The sequence below is a fragment of the Triturus cristatus genome, chromosome 4_2 (genome assembly GCF_964204655.1).
Source record: "Triturus cristatus chromosome 4_2, aTriCri1.1, whole genome shotgun sequence".
NCBI classification, from domain to species: Eukaryota; Metazoa; Chordata; class Amphibia; order Caudata; family Salamandridae; genus Triturus; species Triturus cristatus.
In genome coordinates, this window is record NC_140586.1 from 947,345,588 (window position 1) to 947,361,817 (window position 16,230).

General features: G+C 46.1%; 1 protein-coding gene across 5 annotated transcripts in view; it reads left to right on the forward strand.

Moving 5' to 3' along the window:
* The window catches only part of LOC146839052 (uncharacterized), a 63,361-nt gene that overhangs the window by 23,680 nt on the left and 23,451 nt on the right, over positions 1 to 16,230 (forward strand). For all 5 annotated transcript variants that reach the window (XM_085603065.1, XM_085603064.1, XM_085603066.1 and 2 more), the window contains 2 exons: positions 3,800 to 3,850; positions 5,689 to 5,807. The gene's annotated coding sequence lies outside the window, so the exon portion shown is untranslated. The remainder of the gene's footprint in view (positions 1 to 3,799; positions 3,851 to 5,688; positions 5,808 to 16,230) is intronic.

Consider the following 16,230-nt stretch of genomic DNA (forward strand, 5'->3'; position numbering starts at 1 on the left):
CTCCTTTAAAAAGACCCCCCGGCAAGGGTGAGAGTTAACGGAGAGGTGTCTTGCTTCTTCCCGCTAGTAAGGGTACATGTCAGGGATTTCTGCTCTCGTTGATGATCTTTGCCCTGACATTGGAGCCCTTAGCCACATGGGTCCGTAACGTCCCAGTAATACAAGGAGTTCCAGGAGGGGGAGAGTGGGAGGACAGAATATCCTTATACGCTGATGACATACTCCTCTACATGGTCCACCCATATAGGTCAGTGCATAGGGTGCTCCATATATTCCAATTATTCAGTAGTTATTCGAGATACACAATAAATTGGACTAAGTGCCTCATCTTCAAATTGGCAGGTACGGTCCTTCGGTGATTGGTAGATACCACCCCACTAATAGTTAAAACAAGGTTCACATACTTGGGTATTCAGATATCCACAGAGGAAGATTTCCTATCAGACAATTTAGATCCCCAAATAACAGCTGCTGGGCAACGACATGGAACACTGGAAGAAACTACCGGTGTCCGATGGGTAGGGCGGTCATTTTCAAAATGATGTCACTGACCAGGTTACTATATGTTTTACACAATACCCCATACAAGATACCCAAGAATTGTTGCAAGATATAGTGAGCTGCAAAAAATCCTCTGGGATGGAGGCAGTTCTGGAATAGCTCTCTGTAAGCTCCAAAGGAGAGTTTATGAAGGAGTGCAAATACTACTGGGCCTCACAGTTGACAGTGGTGACTGACTGGGCATTTACTGATCGTGGAGACCCGGCCTTCGGGGCAGACCACTGGGCTGTGGGGGAAAGGGGATATTTAGCACCGCGATACTGCAGAAGTAGGGAAAAACGGCTTCCCCCACATACAGAGACGGTGGTTCGAGTTTGGAGGGAAGCGTCAAAACACACTGGTTGGGACAGGAAGATCTCCACCTTGGGATAGCGATCAGTTGGTAGAGGTGAGGGGCCTGAGAGGGACCTTTAAAAAATGGGAATTGCTGGGAATCGAAAGGTTGGAAGACCTATGGAGAGGACAGAAACCGCTCACTTTCGAAGAGCTAAAAAGTGAATATGAAATGGTTGACACTAAAGGATATAAACATATGCAACTAAGTCACGCCCTACACCAATATCTTAGAGAGGGGGAGACCCTACCTGATTACAGATAGACTATTGATGAACCCAATGGTGGTAAAGACCACCTCATTGACATACAAGGAAATAATGTGCATCTCTTCTAACCCGGTAGACCCCTTGAGGGTGGCCTGGATAGGAGAAGTGGGCCTGTTAGAGATAACGACTGGGAAGAGGCAGCACAGAGCCCACGGGAGGTAGCCATAAGGGCCAGATTCCGTTTGATTCAACTACGTATACTCCACAGGTCATATGCCTCTATAACACTACTGCATCGACTGGGGCAGGGTATGTCTAAATATTGTGCTAGGGAATGTGGTGAAATTGGCTCCTTCTTTCATATCATTTGGGAATGTAAATACATCAGTGACTTTTGGAAGGCGGTGACGAGAGTTATGTCTGAGGTCCGCCCCCTCCTCCTCTCCAGCGACCATGCGACAAGTTTATATCTCCGATCCCGCTTATTGGGTTTTGTCATTTTAGTGTCATTTTGTTCATTACATTTTACTTTATTTTTCTATTTCGGTTTAGGTTTATTATTGTTTTGCATTTTTACTTTTACTGTTTTGGTTTCTGCATACATATTTTACATATTACCCTAAGTTAAGCCTACCTGTTCCGTGCCTTAGGTACCAGGGGGTTGACTCCAGGTTACTTTTAATGGTGTTGAAAATTCACTCTGACAGGGGTTGTGATTTTTCCTCTTTCACCACAAATAATAATTCAATTTCTTGCAAATAGGCAGTTGATAACCTACCGGGGTTCAAGCACCCTGTAGACAAAGTGGAATATGGGACGTGTATCGTGCGGCAACAGAGCCTCTAAAAAAATTCAGTTTGGAGATGACCCAAGCATCACGCTTGAATGTCACAACTTTTTAAAACAAGGTAGTCAGGAAAGTGTGGCGGAATATATTGCAGCTCTGCATTTTGACAACCCCAAGCAAATTTGAGAACAGAGTTGATGTATATAGCAGAGACAAGCCTGTGTTTAACTTTTTCTCTAAGAAGTTGCAGGAGAGATTACTGAGCTGCAGGAACCCAACTCTCCCCGAGTGGTGAATATTCCTAGAAGCATAGAGCGCTCCACGCTTTCATCTAAGGCACTGACCTCTGAGGAGGGCACATCACCAGTGAGTCGCATTCTTGGGACTGCTCTGGGTTGTTCTGTGAACGCCAGAGACAGAACAAATGGGAATTGGGCTCAGAAAGCTCATCATGGCTGTTGCTACAGTTGTGGGTTTAAGGCACACTTGAGAAGTAATGGGAAATGCCCGGACCAAGGAAATGTTGCAGTGTTGGGGCATTTTCAAGCAGCGTGAGTGTATGCACTACTGTAAAAGTTGGCACAATTTATGTTCATGAGGAAGAATGTCCCCAGAGGGAATAACTTGATTCCATAGTTCGTTCCACCTTCATGCGACTGGTAAAGTGTCCCTTGTGTATGGTTCATGCTGGTATGGGGTTGTTAAATGGAATGGCGTATTCAGGACTACCCGTCAAGATTTGGTGTGATGTAGCCTTTGAGAAAAGGAGAGATGTGAGAAACAGCTGACCAGCTCCAATAGAGATCCCAAAGCAGTGAGCAGGATATCGATATAGACTGGATTACTTTGTTAGTCTGCTGGAATCCTTTGGTAAAATGCTTCCCTCAAAAATGTATGTAACTATCAATGGAAGGGATGGGATGGGGTGCAGAATCCGACTAAGTTGGGCTTTGCTATGAGGCCTGGTCCTGATAATCCAGCGGTGTTGAGTGACATGCCTGTATCTAATGTAGATTTTGATGCCAATGACATTAAGAAAACTTTACTATATTCTCCTGATGTTTACCGAGTGGGAGCAGTGAATGGTTTGAGCATTGTATCAAACTTAAAGCTCAGGCAATACCTCTCATTCATAGAGTTCGCTCTGTTTTTCTGAGGGTACGGAGTGAGCTTACTGCCCTCTTACATGATTTATGATGTCACCAATTCCTCTGAATGGTTTCACCAGTTTTTATTGTCCAGAAGAGGTCTGGGGGCATGCATCTTGTGAAGTTCACAAACCACAGCCCTTTGGTTTGAAACCTTAATGCTAATGGCGTCAGAAAGGCCCCTGTAATGTTGCTAAGACCGTTTTTAAAATTACAACTTTGACATCAAATTAGTACACAGAGACAGAAACTACAGGGCTGGCTGCTTATCTAGAAAGCCATTTTTGGGTAGTTTGGGTGACGAGGATTTGGATGTTCATGAATGTTTGTGGTAGCGGTGTTAGATGCTGTCCATGATGCTGCTTGTGCTGACCCAGGAGTGGTGCAAGTTAACAAGGACATCACAGATGGTCTCCCCTGGGACTGGTGCTTAAGTGTGGAGATGTTTGGGTGTGCTCAAGTGGCGGCAGATCTAACTGTGGCTCTGGGTATGGTTATGAGACGCGATTCTTTTGTTCTACTTGGTAACCCGAGACCGTACTTGTTGAATATTCACCCAATGTGAGTGGTGATATCCTAATTGCTGGTCTGCCTGAAGTTATGATGCTGCTGACAGTAGCGTGTCTGCTAAAAGCGATGGCGCGACTGGTGGAACTATAAAGCTAAATAAGAAAAAGTTATATTCCGACGCCGCAGTCTTCATGACTGAGACCAGTAACACTGAAGACCCTGAGACTCACAGCAGTAATTTCTCCTTTCAGAGCCTTATTGCTGCAGATGGAATGAAGCCAAGAAGTAAGCACATTACTAAGGTACCAACAAAGTTTAATATTTTTCATTTGTATTAACTGTTCCTCTTTTGCAGCATTTGGAAATGCATTTTCTAGTTTTGTAGCTTTTTGTTTAGTTTTTTATCATAGGCTGTTACCATTGGTTTAAAAGGAAAGATGTTGTAGTGTGTGACCTTAATGCTGCAGTTTGCATTTCATTGCCATCATTTGCTTACCCTGGAGAATCGCCAGGGCGCAGGAGGTTTGCTGTTCGAGAGTTCTGTCTTCAGCGTCTGGGCACTTGTCGCTCTGTGGAGATCTGTGGTCCTGTTTCTCTGCTCTTCTTGTAGTAGCTCCTATCAGAGCTTCATCCTCCCGCCAACGATAATAAGATGCCAGGCATCACCCAGCACACACCACAGTCTATGATGGGCTACATCTATCTGTTCGGCGCAGTTAGAGCGAGGATAAAGTTCTCCGCATCTATCAGGCTGTGACTGTAACCTAAGGGCTTAAGATGAAATGAAGAGCTTACCTCCTTCCGGAGTGGCTCAAGACTGCTGTGTGCAGACCCCATAGCTGGCAGCACCCTGGAGTATGTATTTATAAATCAGATTATGTTGGAAGAAACCTGCAATATAGTGGCAGGCAGCACCCTGCCACCAAGTAGGATTTCTCATAGTATTTTATTTCCTGGCACATTAATGGTGATAGTCTTTTATCTGGCAGAAGAACAACACTGACCATACATTTTCCTGGCACTGTCTTTAAAATGACGTACACATTAGGAATGGCATTTCGTTCTGCTGGAATAATAACACAAGTTATCTTGCACTCTGCTATGATGTTGCACAGATTGCTGGCTGCAATGCATTCCATGTTTCATCCAAACATGCTTTCTACAGGGCACATACATGATTTGCTGCTGTAGAGAAATAATGCTCCTGTGTACTGGGGCAGACTCAGAAATATTGAAAAACTTCATGATTTCTCTTTCAGCACTTCAAAGTAAACCCTTTCACTTTATGACCCATACATTTTGCACAAACATAACTTTGTACCATTAAAATAGTTGTGATGGGGAACATTCATGTGGGGCTAGGAGTGGCTCGACCAGAGTGCTTGCTGACTTGGAGGAGTATGGCGTGGACCACCTTGCCTACTCCGGTGTGGAACCAAGCCAGCGATGCTTTGCTGCTGGCTCTTTTGCCCTGATAGCTGGTCAACAGTTTGAGGAGGAGGAGGTGAAGAGCTGGCTAAGTGTGCCATGAGGCTGGCATTTCAGTCCATCCCTGAGAAGTGAGCTTTGAGTCGATGTAGTGTTCCTCTTATACCACGTGCAATTCATCCTCTCCAAAGCCTCAAGAATTCCTGGGTGTGAAGGGCGGCTGATTCTGATTGGGTGCTTGATGGTTTACCAGAAGCTCATGTTCTTGATTGTTCATGTTTGTCAGAAGTTAAACTCGCCTAGGGGTTTTATCTCTTCAGTGACACAAGCTGCAATAAAGGTTTCTTTGTCGTTTAAAAAAAATAGGAATGGCCGACGAGCCTCTGTCAAAGAATGGAAGGGCTGGGGAACTGTCATTCATCTCACTGCTAAGCTGGGCAGTGTCGTGCTTAATCCTCCGTCAGGCCTCTGATTTTGGCCAACATCGTTCAGAACACTGGGACTTTAGATCCCATCCTTTTAATGAGAAAAACAAAACTACAAGTCCCATAAGAAATAGTGGTGGAAGGTGTCCCGCGGGACCTTGGGCAACATCCGATTCAGCACATCCAGTTCCATTTTTTAAGTATTTGGCACAATATTGAATTTATAACCTTTGTTTTTTATGGTCATGAGTCACCAGAATACTAAAAACGTGTCTTTTATTTTCAAGGTCAATTAAGTAATGGTCACCAGCTTGGAAGCTCTGTTAATTCTTCAGTATTTGTCATTGATCTCCACGTGTGGCTGGTTTGGGTCTGCCCCCTGCATCGATCCCGATAACTCGCACAGGTAAGGACCTTGTAGCAGCAACATGATAACCCGATACTCGTCTGTAAGAAGTGCGCTGTGAGGCAGGTATCCGATCCTTTTTGTGAAACACGCAAGCGCCAATATCTGCGATGTACATTTGTTAAAATAAAACACAATCAAATCACAGTATTCTGTTCCGGAGGTTCAGTCCCAGAGACATTATCTGTAACTGAACGCAGTCACCCTAGGAAGCATGTGCTCTTAAGACAAGTTGCGTTCACTCACCTGAAGGTGACATGATTCATCACTGGGCCATACTCCGCACCAGGCCGGCGCTACAATGCCTGGCGGGCACCACAAGAGGGCACTTTGTCGGAGATCTTTTAATAAGTACGCCGGATGAGCATGAGGATGTTGAGTCATAAGATGTGAGATTGGTGAAAGTCTGAATATAAGATCAACTATCGACCAGTTGCCGCAATATAGTTATTGTGATCTTCCTGGTCCATGTTGAGATTAAAAACAGTGGCAGAGAAATTGAGGAACTAATGGCCCCTATCACTGTGTGAAAGTGTCGCTCACCTATGGACCTGCTGGTAGGCTGGGGTCTATACTTCAGGTCAACTTTTTCCATGCCTTGTGTATTCATGGAGCAATCTGTTGGCATTTTATCAGGACCAAATTTGGGAAAACGGGTAAATGTGACCTAATCTTCTCCACAGTGCAAGGAGCTCTGTAACTCAAGCCCTGCACTGGGCATAGGTGATAAGGTGCCTATTAACATCTTACCACACAGGTGAGCACTGCCTAAAAGAGTGCACTAGAGACGGTAACCCTCCTAAAATTCAGGACATTTTGACGTATCTAATAGCGAGGATGCCGCATCAGAGGGCAACTGGTTTGAAAAGCACATGCTTCCTAGGGTGCCTGCGTTCAGTTAGAGATAATGTCTGTGAGACTGAACCTCCAGAACAGTATACTGTGAGTTGATTTATATGAAGAATGTGTATACTGGACTGTCATTTTCCTCGTCATCTCTTGTCATATGTAAAATAAAATAAAACACACCGGGAGGACAACAAATCTATCATACATTTAATGCAATAATAGCAAAAGGCCAAGCAAACTAACAAGTGACAATTGTCTTTACAATGGACGAGAGCATCCACCCTCAAGCCAATTGGAGTAAATAATGCTAATGCTACACAATGCATTTTTATACACTTTTCTCCTAATACAAGTCAATGAAACATGAACATGTGATAGAAACAGTTACTGAAACGACACTAACGAGTAGGAGGCAGGATCTTCTCTCGAGAAGAATGTGAGGAGTCCGTGAGGTGCAGATACAAGATACACAGACAAGCTGCAGAATTCACTGTTTCTGGAAATAACACTTCTGTTTGCCAATATTCAATTTACTACAAGATGCAGGAAAGTGTGCAGATGGACATCACTAAATAAAATGGTTCTGAGCCCTAATGGAAACATGTAACTTTGCAGGCATATTAAGGCGAACAGACGCATCAAATTAATATAAGAATATTGTAATTTGGTAATGTAATATATCAATGCACGTTATGACATTCATGTGTAACTAATTATCGGCATTAAAGAAACCAGTATATCCAGTTATGCTTTCTCAATTCCTTCTTCCTAGAGGCCACCACTGCTGCTATCCAGCCGTATTCAGCAGTGCTTCTTGTGACCTGGAATCCTGCATATAATCAGTACCAAAGGTTGTCAATGCTTCTAGCCAACTCTGGTCACTGGTGCCACTCGCACCCCCACCACCCTAGGGCCTGTTATTCTTTGAGCCTGCTCTAGTCAGTAGTGGCCCCTTGGACCTGTATGTAAGCCTACTAGCCAGCTCCTGTTAGTACTGGCCCCTGGGACCTGTTATCATTCTAGCCAACTTGAGTCATTACTAGCACCTTGGGACTAGTGATCATACTAACCAGCTTCAGTCAGTATTGCCCCCCTGTGACCTATTATCCTGCTAAGTAACTCCAGTCAGTAGTGACCCCTGTACCTTAAATCCTGCAAATATTCAAAATCAGAGGTCAACTCTGCTGCCAACCAGTTCGAGTAAATATTGACATGCATTGTTACCCTGCTTGTAAGGAATACCAGAGGCTAAAAATTGTTGTAACAATGTTGTAAAAATTGCCCCTGGCATAGACCAAACTCTTTGCGGGCATGTTTAAAGGCGATAAGTCTCATCTGGGTACAATTTACCGTATTGCTCGCATCCCCCTCCCTCCATGCCTGGAAGGACATACTGAGTGCCATCTGCCTGATTGGTTTTAATATCCAGATTGGGAGCTCCCTATGGAATGGTGCGCGCTTAAGTACTCTCACAACAAACCATTGCCATACTCTGGCCGTCTATCGAACAATATATGGAGTATCTCTCGGTGTACCTGATTCCTCCATTAACAGCTCTGGAAGACAACCAGCGTCCACCATTCCCGCCAAGAGCTGCATTTACCCACTAGGGACTGTGTTGAGTCATCCAGCTGCGTGTTGCAATTGAACAGCATAATATTAGGGGTCCAAATGTGGGACCTCCAATCCCCCGCTGCATAAGTCCTGGTCAGTGTATCCAAAGCCACTCAGCTATGTATAATGGCCTTGTTGAAAGATTTAACAAAACCATGAAGGGCATGATTGGTGGACTTCCTGAAAAACTCAAAAGAGGATGGGATGTCTTACTTCCATGCCTGCGTTTTGCCTATTGGGAAGGGCCACAGAAGGGACTGGGGTCCTCCTTATTTTAGCATCTGTTTGGGTTTCCTGTCGGGACTACTGTGCCTTGTGAAGGAGGGATTGGAGAAACCTCTTGTTGAACCTTACTAAGGTATAGTGGACTATGTGGTTTGGCTTTTGTTCCAGGATGTATGAGTACATGGAAAAAGCAATCAAAACCTTGAGGCCAGCCTAGAGCTCCAGAAGCTCTGGTAATGCCAAAAGGCTGCTATGGTTGAGTTCCAGCCAGGGCAGGTAGTGTGGGTTTTGGGGCCTGTGGCTCCTAGGGCTCTGCAAGGTAAGTGGAGTGGACCCTACCCTATCCTAGAAAGAAAAGGGGCGGCCACCTACCTGGTAGACCCTGGCTCTGACAGGAACCCCAAGAGGGTCATCCATGTCAACCGCCTTACACCCTACTATGACATGGCAGATGTGAGGATCAGGAAGCAAAGAGTGAACCTGTCCCTGACCTGTCCAACAATCCAAAAGATGGGTCAGTGGAAGGTGTGGTCTTGTCAGACACCCTACCTGCCCATCAGGAGATTGATTGCAGGCAAGTCCTAACTCAGTTTGCTGAGCTCTTCTTTTGACCTCTCTCCAGACTAGCTGGTGTATCCATGATGTAGACGCTGATGAAAGACTACCTGTCGAGTATAAAATATAGAGGCAGACTGAACATGTGAAAGATAGCATCAAAGCTGAAGTAAGCATGATGCTGGAATTGGGAGTTCTAAAGCCTTCTGAGAGCCCCTGGACCTGCCCAGTTGTTTTAATCCCCAAGCCTCATGACCAGGATGATAAGAAAGAAATGAGGTTTTGTGTGGACTATTGGGGCATGAATGCTGTGACCAAAAGCGATGCATACCAAATTCCATAGGCAGATGAACGTATTGACAGGTTGGGAGCAGCCAAGTATCTGATTATGTTTGATCTCACATCAGAGTACTGGCCGATAGGTCTGACTCCAGGAGCAAAAGAAATATCTGCATTTTCAACCCCAGATGGGTATTATCAGTTCACTGTAATGCTCTTTGGTTTGAAAAATGCACCTGCCACTTTTCAAAGGAGGGTGAACTAAGCCCTTGCTGGATTGGAATCCTTGAGTGCAGCATATCTACACAATATTGCTGTCTTTAGCTCCACCTGGCAGGATCACCTGATCCACCTTAGTAAAGTACCGGAGGCTCTGAGAAGTGCAGGCCTCATTATCAAGGCATGCAAGTGCCAGATAGGGCAGGGAAAGGTTGCATACTTGGGTCAACTTGTTGGTGGAGGCCAGGTTCAACCCTTACAACCAAAGATCTAGACCATTCTGGACTGGGTGGCTCCAACTACCCAGACTCAAATGAGGGCCTTCCTTGGCTTCCCTGGTACTATAGGAGGGTTGTGAGGGATTATGGCACCATTGTGGCACCCCTCACAGAACTGACTTCCAAAAGAATGCCCAAAAATAGTGAACTGGACTGTGAGCTGTCTAAATGCTTTTGACACGCTGGAGGAAGCAATGTGCTCTGCACCTGTTCTGAAAGCTGCAGATTATGTCAAGCAATTCATTGTGCAGACTGATGCCTCTGAACATGGTATAGGAGCAGTGCTATCCCAAAAACATGACCAAGGTCAAGATCAGCCACTGGCTTTCATCAGTAGAAGGCTAATCCCCAGGGAACAGCGTTGAAGTGCCATTTAGATGGTCACCTTTGCTGTGGTTTGGTCCCTTGAGAAGTTTAGGTCAAACCTGTTTGGCTCTTACTTTCTAGTTCAAACCGACCACAGACCTCTCCGATGGTAAATGCAAATATAAGGTGAAAATCCCAAACAGCTAAAGTAGTCCATCTCCCCCACAGGGAATAGACTTTGAAGTGAAACACAGACCTGGGACTGCCAATGCAGATGGACTTTCCAGGTTGTCCCATTTAGATGATGTTAAATGTTATGTTATGTTAAAAATACTTATAAAGCGCGCGTACACCACAAGGTTTCATGGCGCTGGGTACAAGGGAGTCCTGCTGCTAAGTGATTCATTCATAAGCCTGGCGAAAGAGCCAGGTCTTTAAGAGTTTCCAAAATTGAGGATATGATATCATCGATCTAATGTCCTGAGGGAGAGAATTTCAAAATTGAGGGGCCAGGACCGCAAATCTTAGTTCCCCCCCCAATTTCTAGTATTTAAAGGACGGAGTAGCTAGGGGTTTCAAATGGGAAGACCTAAGATCCTGAATGTGGATATATCTCTGGACCAGAGTAGATACATACATTTGGCAGTTGCCATGGAGCGCTTTAAAGAGGAGGCATCCCAACTTGAATGCACTGCATTCGACTACCAGAAGCCAATGTAACTTTTTCATAAGAGGGGTGACATTCTTCATTCTTGGCTGGCGATAGATTAATCTAGCAGCCTGGTTTGGCACTACTTGCAGTCTTTTAGATTGACATGCCGGAATGCCAAAGTAAAGAGTTAGCGTAGTCAATGTGAGAGATGACTAAGGCTAAAGCAACTTGGGTAAGAGCTTCATTAGTGAGAAATCTGCTGTTCTCCAGTAATGGAGTATCTTTCATAGATTCACATGCTTGAATCATTCCCCGTCGTCGAAGTGGGAGTCCCACGGTACATAGAATAGCAATATAGCAATAGCATAGCGAAAGCATAGCTTAAAGAGCAATAGGAAGTATTGTAACATAGACGTTAATAGAAAAAAACTTGTCACTTTAATAACTTGTCCAAGTCATTAGATATGGTCCAAACTTCAGGCAATCAGGCGACAGCACGCTCTGGAACCTTCTCCTCAGAGGCTCAGGCGCTCAGATTTTCTACCGCACGTCGTGTGAAGGGAGTGCGCATGGGCATCAACTCTATCGTTAGATTGTTTTTTTCCGCCATTTTGTTCAGATGCAACTTTTCCGCTCCGGTTGGAAATCTCAATTCCAAGATTCTCGAAGCGCATAAATTACAGAAAATCCATCGAATCACCTTCATCTTCGACATCAATTTCATCGGCTCGATTCCGGACGTTGTCGCGGGCCGCTGGGCCTATCCTCGCCGTAAGGCTTATGGCTCATGGAATGGACGCCTTTCAAAAAATGCCCCCAGTGTGGAGCAAAATTTCCACACAGTGACCATCACAAGGTCTGCAACCTGTGCCTATCACCTGAACACGACGAGTCCAGCTGTCCAGCCTGTGCATCCTTTCGATCAAAAAAAGACCATTCGAGATCGAAGAGCTAGAAGACACATCATGGCACAGAGACCAGCTCTGGAACCAAAGGACATCTTTGATGAAGGCCCCGATGTCCTAGAAGAAGAATTCCGAGGATCTCGAAATCATCTCCGAGGCAGAGGACTCAGACGACCTTATCACTCCTGGGCAACGTGTGATACTGCCCCTGCCCCAACCCCTCCAAAACCAAAGGCACTGGTCAAGACTTCGCCTGTTGGCCCCAGTCGAGACCAAAAACATCCTTCAGAAGCCCCGCCTCCGGGCTCGGCTCCGAAGAAACAACACAAGCCTTCCGGTAGCTCGGGACCGAGCAAACCGCATGTCATTGTCCCACCGGCACCTTCGGCACCGAAGCCAAAAGAACACTCGGCGCCGACATCGGCTCCGACGCCTTCCACCTCCAAATCGGCCCCGAAAACTCCAAGGCCAATAGATAAGCCGGCGTCGAAGGTTCCCAAGCCTAAAGATCCAGCTTCGGCTCCGAAGCTAACATCGTCAGCACCGAAACAAATGGCTAAGGACTCTGATATACCTCCTAAAGCCAAAACATACACAGATCAACCACAACCTCGATCGGAACCGAAAACCGTTACCAAGGAACAAGAACTTTTTCACCCAGATCCCATCGATCCAAGGCAGAAAAAGATTTATATTAACCCAAAAACTGGACATGTCACGGCTGTGCCATGTAAGAAACGAAAACTGGACACACCATCTGCTCCAGTTCCTATACACAAGAAGGACTCTGCAACATCACCTATGCCACCTTCTTCTCCTATACTGTCTTCTAAACCACCTCCACTACCTACACCACACTCACCTGTAACTTCTCCACCACATACACCACCTCCAGATGATGATGATGATGACCTAGGGGGTGGGGGTGATCCTAATGACCCGTTCACGGATCCGGATACCTCACCACTTGATGATTGGGCATTCCCTATCCCAACAGACCTGCCAGACTCACAGCCATATCCCTCAAAACCATCTCCCCCAGATGATCACCTGGGGTTTGGCCAATTATTAAATAGAGCGGCACTTTACCATGGCGTTACAATGCACTCCGACACACCAGAAGAAGATTTCCTTTTAGATACTTTTGAACAATCACAAAAGTCAGTTCAAATGCTACCTATGTCAAAGGAGTCATTAAGCATGCTCCCGAAGTATTTAAAGACCCAGTCCGTGCCAGGGTTCTTAACCCTAGAATAGAAAAGAAATAAAGGCCAGCCCCTGAAGATCCTACTTACATCAAAGGACAGTTGCCTTTGGATTCTCTGGTCGTTTCCAATGCTAGGAAACGCGCCAACTCCCAGACCTCCGGAGATGCACCACCTCCGGACAAAGAATACAAACTGCTAGAAGCATCTGGCAAAAGAGTAGCAGCACAAGCCGCTAATCACTGGCGTATTGCCAACACCCAAACACTACTGGCACGATATGACAGGGCACACTACGACCAGTTAGAAAATCTCTTACAACATCTGCCTGACCAGTATAAAACCCAGGCAGATGACCTTATCCAAGAGGGCAAGCTCATTTCAAATGAGTCAATTAAATGTGTACTTGACGCAGCAGACACTGCCTCTAGATCAATTAACACCAGTGTGCTCCGTAGACGACCTGCCTGGCTACGCATTTCAGGCTGTAAGCCAGAGGTGCAAACTACCATACTCAGTCAGCCATTCAACCAAGAACAGCTATTTGGGCCGGCTGTAGACACTGCCCTTGAAAAAATGAAAAAGGACACCGAGACTGCTAAGTCCATGGGAGCATTACAGTCTCCACAAACACGTGGCTTCTTCCGGCGCTCCTTCTACAGAGGAGCCTCCAAAAATATGGGCGCAGACACCTCATCTACAGTAGAGGATATTTTAGAGGAGAATTCAGAGGGAACAACAACAAGGGAAGAGGTCGAGGTAATAACAACACTCGCACCTCCCCTGCCACAAAACAGTGACTTTCCTCCGCTCCCCCCAGACCATTCCACTCCAGTCAGGGGCAGACTAACACAGTTCCTACCTGTCTAGAACTCCATAACAACAGACAAGTGGGTAAGACAAATTATCCAGTATGGTTGCTGCCTGGAACGTACAGCTACCCCCCCCCCCCACACACCACCCAAACAGCGTCCAATGTCCCCAGACCATCTTGCGCTCCTCAAACAAGAGGTTCTCTCACGGTTTCAAAAGCACGCAATAGAGCCAGTTCCCTTACAGCATCAAGGCACAGGGGTATACTCACTTTACTCCCTAATCCCCAAAAAGGACGGGACTCTGAGACCAATACTCGACCTCATACCCCTAAATCTGTATATACACTCAGATCATTCCATATAATCACTCTTCAACAAGTGCTCCCACTGCTGCAACAAGGCGATTTCCTTGCCACATTAGATCTCAAGGACGCCTACTTCCACATCGCAATACATCCTGCTCACAGGAAGTACCTAAGGTTTGTGGTGGACGGACAACACTACCAGTTCACAGTCCTTCCATTCGGGGTAACAACTGCGCCCAAAGTATTCACAAAATGTCTTGCAATAGTAGCAGCACATCTCAGAAGACAACAAATTCATGTCTTCCCGTATCTAGACGACTAGCTAATAAAAGCCAACTCCTTAGAACAATGTGTTCAACACACTCACCAAACCATCCAACTATTACACAACTTGGGGTTCACTATCAACTACCCCAAGCCTCATCTCCAACCCTCTCATATACACCAATATCTAGGAGCTACCATAAACACCTCCACAGCGCTAGCATATCCCAGTCCAGCCAGGATAGCCCGTATACAAGCTCTTATCACAAAATTTCAAAACCAACACTCTCTTCTAGCCAGTGTTCATGCAGCTCATAGGCATGACGGCATCTTGCATCTTCATTGTGCCTTATGCAAGGCTTCAAATGCGTCCCTTACAGGAATGTCTAGCACGTCAGTGGAACCAGGCTCACGGACAACTCACAGATCTGGTGTTGGTGGACAGCCGCACACATCGCTCTCTACAGTGGTGGAACATAACAAACTTGTCCAAAGGGCGGCCGTTCCTAGAGCCTCTTCCACAAATAGTGCTGACAACATACGCATCACTCACAGGATGGGGAGGCTATCTCCTCGGACACACCACTCAGGGCAAATGGACCACTCAAAAGAAAGTGCTCCATATCAATTACCTAGAACTACAAGAAGTATTCCTAGCACTAAAATCCTTCCAACTACATGTACAGAACAAGGCTGTCATCATTAGGACGGACAACATGACAGCCATGTATTACATACAAAAACAAGGAGGCACACATTCTCTGCAGCTGTCCCAGCACGCACAGAACATTTGGAGATGGGCCATTCCTCAGAACATATACCTACTTGCAGAACACCTTCCAGGGGTTCACAATCAGATTGCCGATCTGTTAAGTCCACAGACACAACAGATCCACGAATGGGAACTACATCCCCAAGTTCTACAACCCTTTTTCCAAAAATGGGGCTAACCAGACATAGATCTGTTCGCCACACACGAAAATGCAAAATGCCCAACCTTCGCCGTCAGGTTTCCCCACCCGGAGTCAAAGGGCAATGCGATATGTGTGCTGCTTCAGTTGATGGTGTAATGGGAGAGACACTGATTCCCCACTTGCCAAGCGTGCCTCCAGGTAAGCACATTCCCTGTCCTGAGCCTCGCACTTCAATTTATGTTCCTTCGGCATTCCCCCAATCAAGGCTTGTGTCTGTCCTCAAATCACTACCTTGAATTCATTCTATAGCACGCAAGCTGATTCAACAGGCCGCCCGTTCTCCTTAAAATAGAAGTCGGCTCCATCTCTCATACGAGCTTTGAAGGTCTTGTCTTTTAAATATCACGGATCAACCCTTGGGGGTAGCATGAAGTCCACAACCGGACCATCGAGTTGCACCTCCACCAGCGAATGGTCTGAGATTCCCCCTGCTATGTGTGCAGCGGCTCTAAAATCAACTTTATGGACAGTCTGGGTGAAAAGATAGTGCAGGCATGCCAGACGACCATGTGCTGCAGACAGGTGCGTCCGGTTCTGATACCCTCTTCCCCTCTAGGGGCATTTAGGAGTATCATGAATATAGTATAGGTGTAGTTCTGTCACTCCAGTCACCCCAATGTGTATATATGCTCTGTCGTAAGCGTCGTACTCTTTCAGAGGATGAGTCAATCTTGTCTGGGTCTTTTTCCTGTTTCCCGACACTTGAATGGCACGCCCGAACACTCGAGAGAGCAGTGACCCACCAGCAGGCTTTTGTGGAGCGCTTTTGTCCTGGATGTAGTGCTGCATTCAGTAGGGCACCCACTCTGTCTTTTCTTTGCAGTTGCCTGAAGATCAACAGTCCCAAGGTAGCAGTCACACCTGGCCTGTCGGTAAGTGCAGCCCCTCTGGAGGCCCGACCGTCCGCAATTGAGCCCACGCTGTGGCCGGCTGGACCACAGGCGTATGCTCAGACAGGGTGTTCGACACTGGAGTAGT